The 5,549-nt window shown below is 35.7% G+C and overlaps 1 protein-coding gene across 1 annotated transcript in view; it reads left to right on the top strand.

Annotated features, from left to right (window-relative positions):
* The first annotated feature begins 721 nt into the window (after window positions 1-721).
* The window catches only part of LOC135212630 (cytosolic carboxypeptidase 1-like), a 207,378-nt gene continuing 202,550 nt past the window's right edge, over window positions 722-5,549 (top strand). The window contains exon 1 of the mRNA XM_064246222.1: window positions 722-936. The gene's annotated coding sequence lies outside the window, so the exon portion shown is untranslated. The remainder of the gene's footprint in view (window positions 937-5,549) is intronic.

Raw genomic sequence — 5,549 nt, forward strand, 5'->3', positions numbered from 1 at the left:
TTCCTAACGGCTGATTTGTTTACATAGCCATAGAATTGGTCTCTGAACACTATACTTAAAAGATTTTGCTCTACAAATATATAGTTTTGTATACTGGTTAGTTAATCTTATCTCTAAATGTATTAAACTCAGTCTATCAAGTCAGCTGGAATAACAAAGGATATTCTCCGGGAATTCCGGAGGAAATATTTGGCAACTGGTGTTGCCTGGGACCCTATGGTTCCTCCCAGAGAAGCGCAAAGGCCCAGTTTTGTCAGCTGGGCCTGCATACGGGCTTAATTTCGGTTAGATCGAATTTCAGCGCCTCTGGATTTTAGATTCTTGTCCGTTCGATTACGAGTCATGTCATATAAGTTTTCCTTTAAAGTTATACCTTTAAAAAAATAAAGATATACAGATAAAACAGGTTATCTTTGATAAGGTGATCATCTAGTCTCTTGACAAGTTGGATAATAGACTAACCAAAAAAACATTTTGATCCTCGTAATTTATTGCATTTTCCTCCTGGAAGTACTGAATTTGTCTCTACTTGATCTTCAGGTAGTGTTTGTGTGGTAAATTCTTTTATATGTGAATGGATTTTAGAGAAGATAATTGTGAATAGTTCAGTCTTACGGAAGCGTTTGAAGCTGATAAGGAGATGTCGAAGATAAAAGCGCTCGTTATCAAATTTATCAAAACCAGGATGGCAACCATATACTATTAGTGTGACGAAGAAAATCCCAGATTTAAGAGAGCTATAATAACTCGCGATTGAAAAGGAAGACGACAGGAGTTTTGCTGAACCTTTGGACGGAAGTCAAAACTTTTGAAAGGTTTAGGAGCATTGGAACTTGTGTTTTGGGAATCCGATTCGATTCTTTCGGCTGTGGAGTTGAAGTTGTTGACAAAAAATCATTCGCTGACCTCGGCATTTAAAGGATTGATAGAGCAGAGGTAGGTAAATGTAACCGATAAGAATTGTATTGTGAAGTTCATGTAAAAAAAATCTTGGTCAGATGCATTTGAAGGAATTGTAGATAAGAGGTGGGAAAATGTAACCTATGAGATTATTACTGTGAACAATGAAAAGTGAAGCCATTTCATTATTCATTAAAGCATAAAAGAAGCTTTATATATATATATATATATATATATATATATACTATATATATATATATATAAGATTGGATTCTAAAATAGCAGCTTGAAGGAATGATATTTTTAGGTTAAATGACTTGCTCCACTTTGTCGGAGTGGATGAAAAATTACTGAAATGGGTACGAACTTTTAGATCTTGTGTGGATTCAATAGTAAAGATGATTCTTGTCTGAATGGTGAAGGATTTCGTATTGCGAGGAAGGTTTTTCGATGTAAATATTTGTTTTAATATCTGTAACGTCAGGCAGTGTGTTTTTGTAAAAGGATAAATTTATTGATTATATGGTAGACACAACCATATATATATATATATATATATATATATATATATATATATATATATATATATATATATATATAATATATATATATATATATATATATATATATATATATGCAAATACATTTTATATATGTGTGTGTGAATCCTCAGGAACTCTTAATACAAAGATGCAAAATACCACAGGGTGAAGCTAAAACACAAGGTATAAACCTTGACTGGTTTTTGCCTTATTTTGAAGAGGACTAATGCGTGGTGCTAAAAATCTGTAAGATATGTGTTAGGGTGGCAGTTCCAACGAACGCATAGAATGTTGACAAATATCGGCACCGAGGTGTGGGTTCCTCTTCCTCTCAGGAGCCAACATATTTTAGCTTTCTGCATGTTTGTTTGTACTGTTATCCTAGCATATGTAATGTTTATTGCTACAGATATACAGTATGTATGTAGTATGTATGTATGTATGTATGTATGTATGTATATATGTATATATATATATATATAATATATATACTTATAAATACTATATACATATATATATATATAATATATATATATATATATATATATATGTATAAATTCCACGAAGGAAAGGGAAACGACAGAGTACTGCAAGGCCTTTGGACTTCCTGTCCTTTACTTGGCAAAGGACAAGAAATCGAATGGCCTTGCAATACTCCATCATTTCTCTTTCCTTCTTGGAAGTTGTCTTTATTTTTATGTTCATCACGTTCCATATTTTCGTTATTCAGTTATACAGACATACACACACACACACACACACATATATATACATATATATATATATATATATATATATATATATATATATATATATATATACATACATACACAAACACATATATATATGTATGTATGTATGTATGTATGTATGTATGTATGTATGTATGTATGTATGTATATGTGTGTATGCATGTAAGAATTAAATGGATTAATATAACTGCTTGCTTAGGTATAATGAGAGGAAATTGTTGGAGTAACCAGTGTCTGGTTTTTTTGCTTTGGAGCCACCCTTTGGTGTGTGTGTTGTTTCCTTTCTTAACTAAAGTTTAAGTTGCACTCATTCTCAAGTCTGTAAAATATATTTTAGCGTCTATCGTACGTAATACGGTGAATTTTTTTAGAGTTTTTTCTTAAGACATTGATTGCTCCCCATTTTGAATAAATCAGTAACACTATTTGCATTCAAAAACATCTTACGCTCAAACTGTTTATATTTTCCTCCTACTTTTATTTAAGATATTGCAGTGAATTTACATGCATATGTCATTTCAGATAAAGTAAGAAGGTTATTGATATTCATTCAATGAAAACAATTTCTTTTAAGGAAATATATTCAGGGGTGCAAAAGCCAAGATATATTAGCTATCAAAATAAGCAAAGAAGGAACTGGCTTATAGCAGATTTTGTTTACACTTGGAGTGCCTCTCTCTCTCTCTCTCTCTCTCTCTCTCTCTCTCTCTCTCTCTCTCTCTCTCTCTCTCTTGGTCCAGGTGCATATTAAACTAAAGGTTTCTGAATTAGGGGAGAAAACTATGCGAAGTATTTCTTTTGGGGTCGTTTTGTTGAGAGGTTAAATTTAGTGAGTGTATCTGTGCCAGAAACCTTTTTTTTTTAAGTTGTGTACCTGCTTGTTGGGAGTAATATTGTACAGGCTTTTTCTTTATATCTATATTATATATATATATATATATATATATATATATATATATATATATATATATATATTTATGTACATACATATATTTACTTATTTATTTATTAATTAATTTATTTATTTATTGAGTGCGTGTTACGTTTTTGGCTGCGGAAGGATGGTTTTCCTGTCCCAACTTATTTGACCATTTATGAAGACATTTCGAATCTAAATCTTTTTGTATATCAGTGCTAAGAGATAACTGAATATATTATTATACTTAAATTATTATTATATTTAAACATGAGTCAATACGTAAATAGAATATGCCTTAAAGGATATTGCCACCCGAATATCATTCCGCAGTAGATTTACTGGTTTACGAAAAAGCGATGAACATATAAGACTATTGAATCTGTTCGTTTATCAGAGTGAGCTGGAGTGTTCCATGACCCAGCGAACTGTTTATTCAATTCTCGAAGTTTTGATTAAACGGATGAAGTCATCTATGCCCTTTAAGCTGGGAGGGTTGAAAAGGGTTAGTTATTCCTCATAAAGATTTTATACGTAGGCCTCCTCTCCCTCCTCCCTCTCCTCCCCCTCCTTAGACCTCGCTTCCTCCTCCTCCATTCCTCAGACCTCACTTCCTCCTCCTCCTCAGACCTTACTTCCTTTTCCTCCTCCTCCATATTTATTCCCCCCTTTCGTTTGTGTTGAGCTATTAATGACAACTCAGTGGTCATTCCCCCTCTTTTGACGTTGTGCTCTCTCTCTCTCTCTCTCTCTCTCTCTCTCTCTCTCTCTCTCTCTCTCTCTCTCTCTCTCCAAACTCTAAGAATTAACTAGCAAATGGGTCAGGGATGTCTGTTACTACGAGTGAAAGTTAATGATTAGTTGATGACTGAAAAACTGATTTTCAGTCGCCTGGCTTGGGTCTTAGCTGGAGGATAATGAATTAGGCTTAATTTTTCATCTAGAAAGTAAAAGGATCAGAGAATGTGGTTGCCAATAGGAAGAAGGAAATGGTATGGTGACGGGAGTGAGCACCTCAATGGTGTGATCGGTATGGTCTTGACCTGCCACCTCGGTGGTCGCTAGTTCGATTCTCGGGCATTCCATTGGGGTGTTAAAGATGTGTAATTCTGGCGATAGAAGTTCACTCTCGACGTGGTTCGGAAGTTACGTAAAGCCGTTGGTCTCGTTGCTGAATAACCACTGGTTCCATGCAACGTAAAAACACAATACAAACAAATTAACAAACAAACAAGCTGACGAGTGTCCTTCTGGATTTATAGAGGTCTGTGTAGCCTCTGTAAATGTTTAAATTATTTTTATTCTTTCATTTTTTCATTTTCTGTAGATGAAACGTATTGAGATGTTTATTTATTTGTCGGTCCGCACTTTTCTGTCCGTCCTCAGGCCTCAGGTCTTAAAAGCTACTGAGGCTAGAGGGCTGCACATTGGGATGTTGATCAACAACCCTCCAGTCATCAAACATACCAGATTGCAGCCCTCTAGCATCAGTAGTTTTTATTTTAATGAAGGAGATCACCGAGAGATAGAATTATTTTCGGTGGCCTTCATTATACGTTGTACAGAAAACTCGATTGCATGGAAGACTCTTCGGCACATTTTTCACGTTTAATATTATTCCCACATTTTGGGTTTTAACAACCGACTATAGCAGATTCACATCAACCGTGCATATGATGCCCAGGACAGTCCCTTACGACACTCCTGATTGGCTGTTGATAAGCCAATCACAGGGCTGAAAACTCTCAGTCTCGAGAGTACACATAGGCAGGATGTATGTTCCACCTCTCCTGAGGGTAGACATATCCCTCAGGAGAGGTGGAACATACATCCTGCCTATGTGAACTCTCTCTCGAGAGATAGAGTATCTAGCCCTGTGATTGGCTTCTCAACAGCCAATCAGGAGCGTTGTAAGGGACTGGCCTAGGCCTCAGATGCACGGTTGATGTGAATCTACTAAAGGATCTTAAAGTTGTTGAACGAAAACTTAAATTTCATAATATTTAACATCCTCGATATTGATATTGTTCCCTGCCTCCGTCGTTCAGTGAGTTTACTGGGCGAGAGTTGCGAAAAATATTTCCGAATTGTGATCATGCTCTGCGTTCAGATTTTTCCTAGACGTGACCATCCACGTGTAAGCACTGGATATGCGCTTCATTCCAACAGTCTTACCTTCTCTTCTGCGAAGTTCAGTGGTACCGAGTTTTCTAGAAAGTTTAGTTCCTGTTGTGGCGCCAAATTGCAAATTGATCTTTTTAGTCCTGTGGCTGAATCGTTGGGATATCAGAAGGTGCAAATTCTCTCTGCTACTGAGCAGGTTGACGTGAGTCTCACCCCTTAGGTAATTGGGGAAGACTAGTCTGGGAATGACGAACAAAATATACTTCGTAGAATTTTGTTCGCATCAAGTTTACCATCAGAAATTTCCGTTCACTG

This window comes from Macrobrachium nipponense, chromosome 41 (assembly GCF_015104395.2).
Source record: "Macrobrachium nipponense isolate FS-2020 chromosome 41, ASM1510439v2, whole genome shotgun sequence".
In the NCBI taxonomy this organism is placed as follows: Eukaryota; Metazoa; Arthropoda; class Malacostraca; order Decapoda; family Palaemonidae; genus Macrobrachium; species Macrobrachium nipponense.